The sequence below is a fragment of the Sorex araneus genome, chromosome 1 (genome assembly GCF_027595985.1).
Source record: "Sorex araneus isolate mSorAra2 chromosome 1, mSorAra2.pri, whole genome shotgun sequence".
NCBI classification, from domain to species: domain Eukaryota; kingdom Metazoa; phylum Chordata; class Mammalia; order Eulipotyphla; family Soricidae; genus Sorex; species Sorex araneus.
Genome location: NC_073302.1, coordinates 436,317,653 through 436,334,248, shown reverse-complemented (window position 1 = coordinate 436,334,248; position 16,596 = coordinate 436,317,653). Strand labels below are relative to the sequence as shown.

At 43.4% G+C, this 16,596-nt stretch overlaps 1 non-coding gene across 1 annotated transcript; it reads right to left on the bottom strand.

Annotated features, from left to right (window-relative positions):
- Window positions 1-5,345: 5,345 nt before the first annotated feature.
- Window positions 5,346-5,509, bottom strand: LOC129400900 (U1 spliceosomal RNA). The gene has a single exon (XR_008627958.1). It is a non-coding gene; the product is annotated as a U1 spliceosomal RNA (small nuclear RNA).
- Window positions 5,510-16,596: the final 11,087 nt, after the last annotated feature.

Here is a 16,596-nt window from a genome sequence, read left to right as displayed (position 1 = left end):
TTTGTGTAAATGTCTTTCTATGCATATGCAAAGAAGACAAGTGGCTGAATCTTTAAACTGGAATTGCCGGATGAGGGCAATTATTTATTAACAGTCTTCTAATGTTAAGAAAATGATTACTTTGCGGAGATATGCCTTTTTAGTCAATTTGTCATTTAAATTTTAGTCTTTAGGGCCATATGAAAATTTAAATATTTATGTCGTTCAACTCTCCATCTTTTCCTTTATAGTTTCTGGGATTTGTATTTTGTTTAGATATACTCCAGGACTCATTAATGTTTTCTTAACTACTTTGCTTGTTTGTTTTGGGGCTACACCCAGCTGTGCTTACTCAGCTCTTACTCCTGGAGGCTCTAGAGAACATATGGGACCCGAGGGGTCAAACCCAGGTTGGCAGTGTTCACGACAGGCCCCCGAATCACTGTGCAGTCTCTTCAGCCCCTTCTTCACTGCTTTTAAGATTTCCTTTTTTTTGTACAGTTTATTTTGGAGAAAAATAATAAAATTGGCAGCAATGATGATTTTTTCCCAGATGGCTTCTCAGTGTCCCAGCACCGCTTTTTACAAATCTATGTTTTATTATTTGGACATGTTGCCTTTACCTTATGCTAAATTCCCATATGCATTGGAATTTATTTTTATCACTCATATTTTATTCCATTGATCTATTTATTGACGCATATATATTTTTTTGGGGGGGAGGAGGCATATCCAATGGTGCTCAGGGCTTACTTCTGGCTCTGTACTCACAGATCATTCCTGGTAGGGCTCAGGGCGCATAAGGGGGTGCCGGGAATCGAATCTGTGTTAGCTGTGTAAGGTAGTCAAGCACTTTTCACTTTTACTATTGCTGGGGCCCCTATTTTTCATGTTCTAAGACCCAACCTTTCAAGTGGCTTATCTTTAAAATCTATTCTATACATTAATTTTTATTCCATCTGGAATGGATTTGGGTATATGATGTCATGTAAGAAACTAAATACCAAAGTCACACTGCAGGAAGAAAGGAGGAAAAAGTTAAAGAAAATGGAGCTAGTCATAATAAATTTATCATGGTTTATTTATATAGTTAATTCATGAAAGGTGGGGGAAAGGAATAGCTTTTGTCATTTTGTTATGGAAATGTATGATTATTAGCAATATTGGTGCTTAGGGATGATCATTTTTATCACTGTTTCCTGTCCATAGTTCTTTGAAATTGTTGATGTTAACTTTTCCTAGCTGAATAAATTATGGGAGATTTTATCCTGTCATTACATTACCCAACTCTCCTCCCTGTATACTTGTTTCCCTGCTTCTGTGCTTTTTATAAAACAAGATTTAATTATAAAACATAATGTTTGAATTTTACCACAGGGCTCCAAAGAGGAGCAGAACCAATGATGTGACAGAAATACAAGGAGTTGAGCCCAGATTCTTTGTCCAACAGTTAAACTTGACTGTAATTATAAGTATTAGCTTCCTTTTAGTGAAATACAAAGTGAACAACATTGCTACAGAACACAGAGGCTTTCACCACTAGTAGAGTTTCAAAGTAAGATTAAAAAAGAAAATGACAGCAAGTTGCCTCCTCTTCCATATGTTCCAGAAATAGAGCTGAATTTCCCGAGGAATACCACGATTTAGGGCTGATTTCAGCCACAATTTTGTGACCAACACAGTTTGGGCAGTGTCCACCACTGAGACTGGGAAAGCCAAAGACTCACTTCTATAATCTTACTTGCAACCATGATGTGATGATGTAACGTGGAAGATATGCATATCGGGGGAATGTTTTCTGACGAAAGAAACTGCTAGAGATGGAATGTTGACCTTGACCTTTCTGTCATGTACGGAGATAGTGAAATGGTTAACCAATGCAAGGTCCTGTAGCTCACCATTGGAAAGTCAACAGGTCTGGGGAAAGAAAAATAGGATTTATTTATGGACTCCCAATCGGAGGAGATGAAGGACTTGTTTTTTCCAGAACCAGCTTATTCTCAGAGTGGGGTGAGGGGTTGTCATAGCTGATTGGGAAGATGTATAGTAGGTCAGTGGGAAAAATGAGGTCCAGCTTCATGGCTGTGCAGTGGGTGTCAGAGGTTTAATGAATCAATGGACTATGGTGGTCTGTTTCTTGTAAATATTTGAGATAACCAGGTTAAGCAACCCCTGCCGTCAGGGATCTACATGTTGGCTCTCCAGGATCTCTCTGGAAGTCCCTGTGTCTGTTATTTCTCACAAATCTGTGCCTCAGCCTAGTTTAACATTAAACACACAAGGCATGAGAACAACCCTGGGGATTAGGAGCCAGGGCAAAGGTCAAGTGAGGGTGGGGGGTGGGGGATGACAAGTTATAGGAAATTTTGTGTGAAGAACAAGATGGGGGCCTCTACTAGATGCTCATTTATACCCCATCTCAACCCCATTAATATTTACTCCTGTTTCTATAAAAACTAGGGCTTAAATCTATTCTGACCACTTCCTTCTATCACCCTAGTATGATGCAGGAATTAGGAATGGAAAAAGTTAAATGGTGGGAGAAATAACTTTCCATTCCTTTGTGCAGGGAAGTGAGCACAAAAGAGAGCTTTTTGTCTCAGCATGTTCCCATTTTTTCCCTCTATTCATTCTTCTGTGCATAAGACTCAGAACAGAATTCATAAAAAATGCTTAGATAAACTAGGAGAGTTTCCAACAAGATAGACAAACTCAGTTTTATCATCCCTTTCTATATGACTGCATCCCAGCTGGTATCTAAGCAAATAGGTTTGTAAACAAATCCTATCCAGCTACCAATAACAACCAGTGTTTGCTGTGGCCAGGGGATCAATGCTTATTTCACAGGGCACAAGCTGTTTGCTGAGGCATTTCATGTGGAGTCCATCTTTTAATTTCTTTTATGTTGGTTTCAAAAATGATAGCCATCCATGAACTAGGAAGTAGGCTCTCTCCAGACACCCAATCTGCATGTGTCATTATTTGAACTCCCATTACTCCAGACTTCTGAGAAATGATCGCTTGTTGTTACAGCACGGTGAATAAATAATGAAATTGTGGGCCAGATACATAACTCAAAGGGCTTGTGTAAAGGCTTGTGTGCAGGATTCCAGCTTTCAATTCAATCCCTGACACCTCATGATTCCCCAAGCATCACCATGAGTAGCCTTTCAGGAAGAGCTTGGTGTAACCAAACCAGACCAAACAGAAATTTTGGCATAGGTATGTAATAGAATACTACTCAGCTATAAGAAATGATGAAATCTTGCCTTATGCTACTAGAGTGGAGGGTATCATGTTAAGTGAAATAAATCATCAGGAGTAACACAAATACAGGGTGACTCAGTCATATATGATCTGTGAAGAAACCAAACAAAGGAATGGAGGCTATCTAAGGATAACAAATACTTGATTTCTGGCAACTGGAGTGAGGTTACCAAGCGAGTTTGTGTGGGTAGGAAGTGATGGGCAGACTAGAAGTGATGGAAGGAAGGTAGAGGGTCCTAGGCACTTGGATGGTGGTGCAGAGGGAGGAATTTTATCCATCAAAAACATAAACACTGACACCATTGTAAACCTCATTACTGCAATAATAAAATGTTAAAATTAAAAAACCCAACAAGATATTGTTATAAACACTTGCCACTTGTCACTTGTCATCCCATTGATCTTCGATTTGCTCGAGCGGGTGCCAGTAACATCTCCATTTGTCCCTGTCACGTGCTAGTGCAGCCCAATGATATCTGCTTGCTCCAGACACACGAAGAGCCTCAAATCGTTCATTCAGGGATTTGACGAAGAAATCTGACCATCTAGTTGGTGGGTGCGGCCACGAGGTCTTCTGACGTCCTGTGGAATCCAGTTGGTAACAGCTCTAGTCCAGCGGTCGTCTCTGAATTGCATTACATGACCGGCCCATCTGATTTTTTTTTTTTTGGGTCACACCTGGCGATGCACAGGGGTTACTCCTGGCTCTGCACTCAGTAACCACCCCTGGCCGTGCTCAGGGGACCATATGGGATGCTGGGATTTGAACCCGGGTTGGCCGTGTGCAAGGCAAACGCCCTACCCGCTGTGCTATCTCTCCAGCCCAGGCCCATCTGATTTTTTTTTTTTTTTTTTTTTTTTTTTTTTTTTTTGCTTTTTTAGGTCACACCTGGCGATGCACAGGGGTTATTCCTGGCTCTGCACTCAGGAATTACCCCTGGCGGTGCTCAGGGGACCATATGGGATGCTGGGATTCGAACCCGGGTTGGCCGCGTGCAAGGCAAACGCCCTACCCGCTGTGCTATCACTCCAGCCCGGCCCATCTGATTTTTGACCCTTGGCAAATGAGACAGCATCCCTGATTCTTGACCGTCGATAGAGGTCAGAACTTCAGATTCCTTCTCTCACTTGAGTGAGATATGATACTCCAAGCACAGCTCTTTTGATTCCTCTTTGGGATACCCTAATAGCGTTCTCATCCTGTTTGTGTAGGGCCCAGGTCTCTGAGGCATATGTTAGTGCAGGAAGAACGGTGGAATCGAAAATATGTGCCTGGAGTCGGAGGTTCTTCATTCTCTTAAGCACTTCTTTGATGCTCTTGAAGGTATTTAAGTTATAGCTCAAGTTATAGAGCTCTATAACTTGAGCTATAACTTAAATACCTCAAGTTATAAACACTCAGAGTTAATTTTGCTTTTTGTTTTAATATATGAATCCAACTTCAGCTTCGCTGGCCTGGGCATCCACATCAAAGAGACATGTGTCTCAAAAGCGGTTTGCTCCAATAAGTGTGTTGTCAGTTCTACAACCAGCTTAAAACCTACCTCCCCTTCAAAGGTTCCTTTATGAACAAACAAACCACTCTAAAAAAATAACGTCCCAAGTAACCCCCTTCTCCACCCCAATTCAGCAAAGCAAAACACAAAGCCACACGAGAAAGAAAAAAAAAGACCCCACTGACTTAGATAACTGATCATTTAGGACCGACTTGTCTTTTTTGTTTTTATTTTCTCTTCCCAGACTTTAGGGATGGAAAGAATACAGGAGTTAAGGCACTGGCCTTGCATGAGTTGGTCCCCGATTCAATCTTCTGTACCACAGACGGTTCTCTGAGCAACACCAGGGATTACTCCCCAACACAGAACAAGGAATAGCCACTGAGTACTGCTGAGTGGCCCAAACCCACCTACCTGTCCCAAGTCCCCACAATCATAAACTCCTTTTTCCTAAAGGTTTTTGCCCAGGTCCAGGGGGAGTGCCTCTAGACATTTGTAGACATTTATGTTATTATTATTATTATTGGTGCACTGAGGGGAACAGGACAGATATGCACTAGATTATGTCTGGTGTTGTCCTAAACATTGGATTTTTTTTTCTTCCAGAGGAGAGTGGGAATGCAGACCCCCCACTACTACAAATTATGGCACTGAGTTTTCCACATTTTGGGAAATGGCAGCGGTCAGGACATCCGAAGTGCAAAGGATAGCCTCACTCTGGGCAAACCACCTTCAAGGTCATGGTATCTCCCCAGCCAGGTAAGTACGGTTGACTTTTGTGGGTCACACCCAGCAACATTCCAGGGCAACTCCAGCTAAGTGCTTGTGAAGAGATGCTCTTACCAGTGCTGGGGGTGGGAACCAGGCCTCCTGCATGCAAAGCTGCTCTCAGGTCTTGGAGCCCTTTTTTTTTTTTTGCTTTTTGGGTTACACCTGGCGATGCTTAGGGGTTACCTCTGGCTCTGCACTCAGGAATCACTCCTGACAGTGCTCAGAGGACCATATGGGATGCTGGGGATCAAACCCAGGTTGGCTGCATGCAAGGCAAACGCCCTACCCGCTATACTATCGCTCTGGCCCCATTTTTGAGCCCTCTTTCTGATCTCAACCTAAACTTGGATGTCAATATTTCCCACCTCCAAATTTCTTGTTGTGTGGGGGTGAAAAAAAATCCTCACTTGTTTGAATCACTCTTAGCTGTGTTCCAGAATAAGCAGCCACCCAAGAGTGGTACATAACTGGGAGAGTAACACCAAGCTTTAATTAAAAACATAGATCAAAACCAAGTAATAAACGGGTGTCTTGCTGATGTAACACCAATAATGCTTTTTCAATAAAGATATTTTCAAGCGAGGTATACAGAACTCGGGTCCCATAAAAACAAAGATAAAGTACCATAGAATGGAGGCCTGTGATATGAAGACTCTATGCACATGATATAGGTGACAACATTCTCTTAGTTACCCGAGGAAAAGTAGTAAGTGGATTCATTGAATTGAAAAGCAATATCAGTGCATGTCTTAGTCTTCTATTTTCATCAGACAGTGTAAATTCTTTCCCGCACTATTATGACCCTCTCTAGTATCTGTTCATCACTTGGAAAAGTCAAGAAATTGAACCCAGCTCCTCTCACATGCGAGGCAAGGGATCTACAGCTAAGTCACATCTCTTCCTCTAGGACCTGTCTTATTCAACCACTCATTCTCTGTCCTCAGTTAGATGAAGAATAAAACACAATTTCTTTGACTGTATTTTTGAACTTGTTTCATCCCAAGATTACAGTTCATGTTTACTTCCACTTTTTTACATCTTTATGATTTTATTATTTATTTTGAACATTTTCATTCAGCCAGAATTTTTTTTAAAATTTTTATTTTATTGAATCACCGTGAAAAAAATTACAAAGCTTTCAGGTTTAAGTCTCAGTCATATAATGATCAAACCCCCATCCCTTCACCAGTGCACATGTTCCACCACCAAGAACCCCAACTATACCCCCCTCCCACACCAGCCTCCCCCACCTGAATGGCTAATGATCTTAACTTTATTCTCTCTATACTTTCAATATTTCAACAGAGAACTCATTATTATTATTTATTATTATTTGGAATTTCCCCCCAACAATCAAACCTGCTGAAAAGTCATCATTTAAGAATTTGTTTTCCATTGCTGAGAATGAAGATTATATGAGCTCGCGAGCGGTTTTGGATTTCTGCTATTTTAGCTCAGTTCACAGTCTAGATGCATTTCTATAAGAAGCTGCTGGGTACCAAAATGGGTTAGTAGACCTCCGGGATCATAGTCTTTAAGGAGCAGAGGGGGCTCTTCTGTGTGCGGCTGCTCCGGGTCTCATCTGAGAGCGTGCCGGTAACACCCCCATCCCATGATCTTTTTCGATTCACGTCACTGCAAACTCATACCTCTGTGTTGTGAGTTCTAGAAGATGGCGAATGCCACATGGGTGCTGCTGCTGCTGCCGTCTCCCCGCAGAAAGAAAGGGTTGAGAGAGAAAATCCTTTCCCTCCCCGGGGCGGCATGGGTTGGTAGCTCAGTTCACAGTCTAGATGCATTTCTATAAGAAGGCACTGGGTGCCAAAATGGGTTAGTAGACCTCCCAGATCATAGTCTTTAAGGAGCAGAGGGGGCTGTTTCGTGCACAGCTGCTCCGGATCTCCCAGAATTTTTTTTTAAGCAGGGAGAGTTCACAGCCTTGTTTGTATGTCTGATTGTTTTTTGGGCCACACTTGATGATGCTCAGGGCCTACTTTTGGCTCTGGGGACCATATGGGATGCCAGGGATCGGACCCGGGTCAGCCATGTGCAAGGCAAGCACCCTCCGTGCTGCACTATTACTCTGGCCCCGAATTCTATTTTTTAATTTTGAACCACACCTAATGATGCTTGGGTGATACACCCAGTTCTCTGCTCAGGGGTTACTCTGAGGGGTGCTTGGGTAGTATATGGTGCTGGAGATAGTACTGGGGATCTCCTTCACACAAAACATACACTCCAGTTCATTGAGCTATCTCTCCTAGCTAGAATTAATTCATGAGAGCGTCATAGTGTGAGAGAGATGAAATGCTGTGCTTCCCATTAAAGATACATTATACTGAACAGTCACTGTCACTGTCATCCCGTTGTTCGTCGATTTACTTGAGCGGGCACCAGTAATGTCTCTAGTACACTCAGCTCTGAGATATTAGCAGCCTCTCCTTGTTTTTCCCAATGATTGGAGGCTCTTTTAGGGTCAGGGGAAAGAGACTTATTGTTACTGTTTTTGGCATATGGAATACGCCACGGGTAGCTTGCCAGGCTCTGCTGTGCGGGTGGGATACTCTTAGCTTGCTGGTCTCTCCGAGAGGTATGCATATATCTTTTACTGTATTTGGGATATGAATATGCCATGGGGAACTTGCAAGACTCTCCCATGCAGGCAATAGACTCTTGGTAGCTTGTCAGGTTCTCCAAGAGGGAGAACAAGTCTATTAAACTTGTTGCTTCCAGAACCTTGGTCTTACAGTCTCTGGATGTTGGCCGTTGGTGGGATTACATGGCACCGGGGGCAGTTTGTGGATGTGGCTGCCAAGCTACTGGAAAATGGAGGGTCTGGGTGGAGAAGGCCCAGTCCCAATACAGCAGGCTTGGAGATCTCAGCCCTGGGTCCTGCACACTTGGGTTCCTCTGACGGTCCCTTCATGCATGAGGCTTGTTTGAACATGTGGAGAGTGGCCTTGAGCATGGCTGTGGCTGGGTTCCAGAGGTCTTCAACTGTCAAGGCTCTGCTTGGGGCAGGGAGGGAAGCTCAACCCACCCCCTCTGAGGGGCCCTGGTGAAGACAGCCAGGTGTGGGGGCCAAGAGACTCTGCTTCGCTCTCTACCAGGAGCTTGGTCTTATAGTCTCTGGATGTTGGCCGTTGGTGGGATTACACGGTGCAAGGGGCAGTTTGTGGGTGTGGCTGCCAAGCTACTGGAAAGTGGGGGGTCTGGGTAGAAAAGACCCAGTCCCAACCCGAGCAGGCTTGGAGATCTCAGCCCCGGGTCCCGCACACCTGGATTCCTCTTAAGATCCCTTCATGCATGAGGCTCATCTGATCAGTATATTGAATATTTTACTCCTCCCATTGTTTGAGCTGTCACCACTTCTAATTCAAGTATCATGTACATATGCTCATTTATACAGTATATATAAATGATATAGATGTGCATTTATAAAAGTACATATGCAAATTCATTTATACATTCAATTACCATATACATGAGCCTCTCTTGACAGTCATGTACTGCTATAATGTAATTATATGTTGCCATGCCTCTATGACAGTAAGTTTGTTGCTATAGTTTAGTCTTGAGTTTTGGACTTTTGTTTTGCTTTGCTTTGGGGTCATACTTAGTGGGACTCATGAGACCATATGGTGCCTTAGATGAGAACATAGCAGGCAGGATGATTGTGGGCCCTGGTGAAATGTATGTTTTTGGGGAAAGTGTGAAATCTGAATCAGACTGAAGGCATGGAGGCCTTTGACACAAAGGGCCCATCCCCGGAGCCCACAAAACCGTTTATTTTATTATATTTTTAATTAATTTATTCTTTTATTGAATCACCATGTGGAAAGTTACAAAGCTTTCAGGTTTAAGTCTCAGTTATACAATGCTTGACACCCATCCCTTCACCAGTGCACATATTCCACCACCAACAATCACAGTATACCTCCCCCCTCCCACCCACCTCCCCAGCCCCCTACCTCGTCTGTGTAACTGGTAAATTACACTTTACTTTCACTTTACCACAAAGCCGTTAAAATACAGAATTCTAAGCCAAGTGCAGGAAGCTTCCTGGAAGGAGAAGAGGGTGGACCCCTTGGCAGGAAAGGTCCCAGCACTGCAACAAAGCCAGGTCGAGAGAATCAAATGACCATCCACTGCCCCAAACTCCAGTAACAACCACCCTAATAATAGACTGTGGGAGAGTGTTTGGGAGAAATGTTTATTGTATAAAAATAAAAAGAAAAGGCGCGGGCGAGGGAAGGGACGCCTCACCGCACCGAGCCAGGCACAGGGCCTAGGGCAGCAGCCGTCTCTCCCGCCACCCGAGTTCGGTAGCCTCCAGCCGCTTCCCCCACCCCGGGGAGGTTGATGGCGAAGATGTGGCAGGCGAAGGAAGGAACGGAGCCATGATGGTTGGTCTCACTTGCAGTTTATTCCAATCTTCCCTCTATACACTCTCCGTCCTCTCTACACCTTTCCGTCCCCTCACCTTCTCTCTGAACCCCTTTTATTGATCATGGCCCTTCCAAAGGGCGCAATACATTGACGTCACCAAAAGCACCAAAAGATCTTACAGGAAGAACATTGAGGCAACATAATTCTCTTGTATCTGCAGGCCCTTAATCTAGGCCCCCGGAAAGAAGATACAAAAACAAAACCGAAGCCTTCTTTGGGCTGAAAGCACTCGGATTTACATCCCAAAGACTAAGCTGGGCCAGAGCCTGGAATCTACAATGTCAAATCAAGCCTGGCTAGCACCTTAGATCTGCGGGTCAAAGATCAGCTAGGTTTCTGTGACAAAACTCCAGAAGGCAGCTGGAAAAGGGGAAATATTCCAACAGTTTATAAAGTCTATAAAGGGTCCCCATGTCCCTATGTGCTGCCCGAGCACATGTGTAGCCAGCACACATGAGCTGCTCAAGCATATGGGCCATCCATGCACAGACCCATGTGTTGCTGCTAAGCATATGAATTGCCCTCACACACATTGCTCTAACTGACTTTTCTTTCCTGCAAAGAGGAACCTCTCACTTCAGCCTGAGTCCACAGTTTCCAAGAAATCGGGCGATAGGAATCCATTCCCACACGTAGAATAACATTTGTTTGTCCTTTCTCCTTGGCCACAGGGAGCTTAGTTTTATTGGGTTACACCCATCACAGTGCTCCTGAGACACTCCCACTCCTCTGTGTTGATTGGAATATAGCTCTAAACATTTTAGATTTAACATTTGTATGTCCTTTCTCCCTTGCCACAGGCAGCTTAGGTTTATTGGGTTACACCCATCACAGTGCTCCAAGGCACTCCCATTCCTCTGTGTTTATCTGTAACCTCTTCTCTGCTTCCCCAACCGGTCAATCACCTTTATCCTCTAATCAAACAGCAGAACTTCAGTCCTAAATCTCCCAGATGGTCCCTGGGGTTACACAGGTGGGGAGGGGGAAGCGGTAGATTACTTTCTTGAGAATGCTGCCTCTCTTTCCCCCACCTCACACACGTTTCCTCCGGATCTCCACCAGCAAGAATAGAGCGTTGGGTTCTAGCAGCAGAACATGCGAGCCCTTTCAGTCATCTCCCAATTCCTTTCTTTAGTTTTAACGAGTTACCATGATGATGGAGCTCAGTTGTTAGGATTTCTCTATTTGGGTAGGAAAAATAGGTATGGTGTGTGTGTGTGTGTGTGTGTGTGTGTGTGTGTGTGTGTGTGTGTGTGTGTGTATTTGCTGAGCTATTGTTCTGGCCTTATTCATTCTATTTGGAATTTATTTGGAATTTGTAGGCTTATTTCTTCAGCCAAATTTGATTTTTTTTTTAAATTTTCGTTTTTGCTTTTTGGGTTACGCCTGGCGATGCACAGGGGTTACTCCTGGCTCATGCACTCAGGAATTACTCCTGACAGTGCTTGGAGGACCATATGAGTGCTGGGAATCGAACCCAGGTCAGCCGCAAATGCCCTACCCTCTGTGCTATCACTCCAGCCCCTCTTCAGCCAAATTTGAGAACATTAGCACTGCAATAAATTTAACAAAACTGTTAACTGCCATTGTTTTACTTTTGAGAATCCAATTGTTAGATATTTTACTACTGTCCCAGAAGACCATAGAGCCTTTTTAAAAGTACTTTTTGAAGTATTTTTAAAGTACTTTAAAAGTATTTTTCCCTGTTGTTTAACAAAGCAAATTCTATAGATCAATATTTCCATTTTTCAGTTTATCCTCTTATTTTTATTCTATTAATGAGTCCATTCTGTGAGTTGCTGTAAAGTTTTTAGCTAGCCTTACAATTTCTATTTTTAACATACAGCAGAACCCTCACCCCACCACTATAGCCATGCCAAGGGCTCAACTCCACTGCTTCACTGTTGGATAACACTGGGTTGTTCTTGGCCCACCCACAGGGAGCTTAAGGTTTATTGAGCCACTCCCACAACCATGCAACTAAGGTGCATCCAATTCCATCAAGCACTAATAATCCTATATTGCTTTTCTCTTTATTTATGTCATTTGCATGGTTTATTTAGTAATGTCCTTTTTGTATAGACTCAGGAAGACAATTCGTGCTAAACTTTGTAACATGGGAGTTAATTGACTCCAAAATAACATTTACTCCTGGACATCCATATTTTACTTGATTTAGCTTCAGTTAGCTTGTGGCAATATCTTGTTGCCTACTTCTCCCTCTGGGAGAAACTGGCAATCTTCTGAGAGTTTCCTGCCCACATGGGACAGCCTTGCAAGCTTCCCATGGTGCATTCATATGCTAAAGCTGGATCTCATTCCCCTGACCCTGAAAGAGCCCCCAGTGCGACATCCTTGGGAGGGCCGAGTCGAGAGGGACTTCTAAGATCTCAGGGAAAGGACGAAATGAGAGGGATTACTGAGCCAGCCCAAGAAATGAGAAATCCGGTGATTAAGGGATTTCGTGATCGTGATCGTGAGCTTCAGTTACCCTTAGTTCTTAGCATTCTGAGTAGAGTCCCAACGTGTGTATTCAAAAAATGAATATGAAACTGTGGCTGCATTTGGTGGTCTCAGGCCACTTCCCCCACCAAGGGTGGCCAATGTCAATGGGCGGACGAAGGAGGAAACGAGGGCCAGGCTGGTTCGTGATCAGTTGCAGTTTATTCCAATCTCATCTCGATTCTCCTCCCGTTCTCCTCCATCCTCCTCCTACTCTCCTCCATCCTCCTCGATCCTCCTCTTCCTGATTCTCTTTGACTCTCCTCCCTCTGCCTGCTCTTACAACCTTAATTATATCCCCAAATGATGAGAGGTTGGGGTAGCAATGACACATAGGTGTGGTCATACAATCAACAGATGTAAAGTCCTTCCCTCAGGGGAAGCTTCTCCTAGGACAAATTCTCATCCAGCAAGATAACCCGCCTAAGGGCGAAATGCCACCTAGGGGGAGTTTCTCCTTTTCTTAGCCCAATAACCATTTAAACATTCATCTTAATTCTACTCCTTAATAATATTTGTCATTTCGTATGGACACAGTAAGAGATACATTAAGCTTATAGGTTGGTCCTCCCAGGGACATCTCACTATAAATCTCAGACTACAGTGCTCAGGCCAGATTAGTCTTTCCTAACCCTAGAAGGGTCCTAATCCAGTTGTTATTCTTTGGATCATGACAGAATTTGTCCATATTAATACTCATAATTAAGTATTACAGCACTTGGCCTGGCCCATTTCAGTGCCAAGGTAGCTCACAGCTTGCTCTGGGTCCATCCAGTCCCTTATCAGGACTCTGCTTTTGTGGTGCTAGGAACTAAGGGCTACTGAGGCTTAAGTTGAGGAAACAGATTCCCAGGAGTGAGTATTATTTGGAGTCAATTAACTCCCAAGTTACAAAAGCATAGCATTAACTGTTTTCCTGTGCCTATACAAAGAGGACGTTGCTCTAAAGTAACTATGCAAAGGACATAAGGAGAAGGGAAAAGCAATATTATCACTTACAAATACAAATCTAGTGTCCTAGAAGGAGCTGACTTTATAAGTCAACAGAGTTTGATTAGAGGATAAAGGTGATTGACCGGTTGGGGAAGCAGAGAAGAGGTTACAGATAAACACAGAGGAATGGGAGTGCCTTGGAGCACTGTGATGGGTGTAACCCAATAAACCTAAGCTGCCTGTGGCAAGGGAGAAAGGGCATACTAATGTTAATTCTAAAATGTTTAAAGCTATATTCCAATCAACACAGAGGAGTGGGAGTGTCTCAGGAGCACTGTGATGGGTGTAACCCAATAAACCTAAGCTCCCTGTGGCCAAGGAGAAAGGACAAACCAATGTTATCCTATACCGACGAGGGACTGGATAGACCTAGAGCCAGCTATGAACTACCTTGGCATTGAAATGGGCCAGGCCAAGCACCATAATACTCAACTATAAGTTAAGAACACGATCATGGACAAACTCTGTCATGATTCAAAATGAAGTAACTGAGTAAGGACCCTGCTGAGGTTAGGAAAGACTAAATTGGCCTGAGGACTGTGGTCTGGAATATATAGCAAGAATATATAGCTTTTCCTCAGAAGAGCCAACCTTTAAGCTTAATATATCTCTTTCTGTGTTCATAAAAAAATTGCATTGCTAGAAATATTATAAAAAGTAATTTTTTTTTTGCTTTTTGGGTCACACCCGGCGATGCACAGGGGTCACTCCTGGCTTTGCACTGAGGAATTACTCCTAGTGGTGCTCGGGGGACCATATGGGATGCTGGGGATCGAACCCAGGATGTGGTATGCAAGGCAAACACCCTACCCGCTGTGCTATCTCTCCAGCCCCCAGTATAAAAAGTAAATTTACTATGGCTGTTTAAATGGATTACTAGCTCAGGAAAGGAGAAAGCAAGACACCCTAGATGGGATCCCGCCCTTGAGTGGATCTCCTACTAATCTGGAGTGCTGATTAGTAGGAGATGAGATTTTGTCCTTGAGTTACTCTCCTGAATGAGAAGCTTTACATCTTTGTTGTTATGATACTATTCAACCCTACCTTTGTATGGCCACCCTTCATGATTTCTATATAACTATGCTGTAAGGGGTAAGAGAGAAGGAGATGTTGAAAAGGAGATGAAGATGGGATGCTGAGAATGAGACGAGAAGGTGGATGACTAGATGCTGAGGACTAGATGCTGAGGACTAGATGTTGAGGACAAGAAGGTTGACAACATGCCGCCCAGACAAGACTCCGGGCGGCCAGACACAAACAGCTCCTCTGCTCCTAAAAGACCATGATCCCAGAGGCCCATTAACTACTTTCAGAACCCAGCGGCTTCTTGCAGAAATGCCTCTAGACTGTGGACTAAGCTATGGCCCCATGCTGCCCTGGGAGGGGAAAGTTTTTTCTCTCTCAACCTTTTCTTTTGGCAGCAGCGGCACGGCGACTGCCATCTTATAGAGCCCACTGACCGGAGGTATGAGCTTGCAGTGACTCAACTTCTGGCAGAAATTTCTCTGGACTTAATTCCTAAAATACCCGATATCCAAAACTGCGCGGCTGCAAGACCTCATATGATCTTCATTCTCAGCAATGGAAAACAAATGATCAATGATGCCTTTTTGGCAGGTCTGATTGTTGGGGGAAAATTCCAAATAATAATAGTGACTTTTCTGTTGAAATATTGAATGTAATCAAAGTAAAGAGAGATAAAGTGAAAATCATCAGCCACACAGGCAGGGGGTGGGTGGTATGGGAGGTATACTAGGGTTCTTGGTGGTGGAACATGTGCACTGGTGAAGGGATGGGTGTTTGATCATTGTATGACTGAGACTTAAACTTAAAAGCTTTGTAATTTTTCTCATGGTGATTCAATAAAAAAAATAAAACAGTACCTAGGAATCAGCTTAACAAAGGAGGTAAAAGACTTGTATAATGAAAACTACAAAACGCTACTTCAGGAAATAAAAGAGGACACGAGGAAATGGAAAGACATCCCCTGCTCATGGATTGGAAGAATTAACGTTGTCAAAAGCATTGTACAAATTCAATGCGATCCCTATAGGGATGCCCTTGACATTCTTCAAAGAAATGGAGCAAGCGCTCCTGAAATTCATATGGAACAATAAGCCCCCACGAATAGCTAAAGCAATTCTTGGGAAAAAGAAAATGGGAGGAATCAACCTCCCCAACTTCCAACTCTACTATAAAGCAGTAGTGATTAAAACAGCATGGTACTGGAACAAAGGCAGAGCTGCAGACCAATGGAACAGGGTTGAATACTCTGACACACACCCCCAAATATATGATCATCTAATCTTTGATAAGGGAGCAAAAAAGGCAAAGTGGAGCAAGGAAAGCATGTTTAACAAATTGTGCTGGCAAAACTGGATGGCTACATGCAAAAAAATGGGCTTAGACCTCCACCTATCACCATGTACAAAAGTCAGATCAAAATGGATTAAAGACCTCAACATCATACCAGAATTCCTAAGGTACATTGAAGACAAGGTCGGCAAAACCCTCCACGACATTGAAGCCAACGGTATCTTCAAAGCTGACATGCCACTGGCCAAGCAAGTGAAAACAGAGATAAATAAATGGGACTATCTCAAACTAAGAAGCTTCTGCACCTCAAAAGAAACAGTGACCAAAATACAAAGACAATCTACAGAATGGGAAAGGATATTTACGCAGTACCCATCTGACAAAGGGTTGATAACAAGGATATACAATGCACTGGTTGAACTCCACAAGAAGAAAACTGCCAACCCGATCAAAAAATGGGGTGATGAAATGAACAGAAACCTTCCCAAAGAAGAAATCCGAATGGCTCAGAGGCAAATGAGAAAATGTTCAACATCACTAATCAACAGGGAGATGCAGATCAAAACAACAATGAGATATCATCTCACACCACAGAGACTGGCCCACAGCCCAAAAAACAAAAGCAACCGATGTTGGCGTGGATGTGAGGAGAAAGGGACTCTCCTTCACTGCTGGTGGGAATGCCGACTCGTTCAGCCCTTTTGGAAAACAATATGGACCATTCTCAAAAAGTTAGAAATTGAGCTCCCATTTGACCCAGCAATACCACTCCTGGGAATATATCTGGGAGAAGCAAAAACGTATAGTAGAGATGACATCTGCA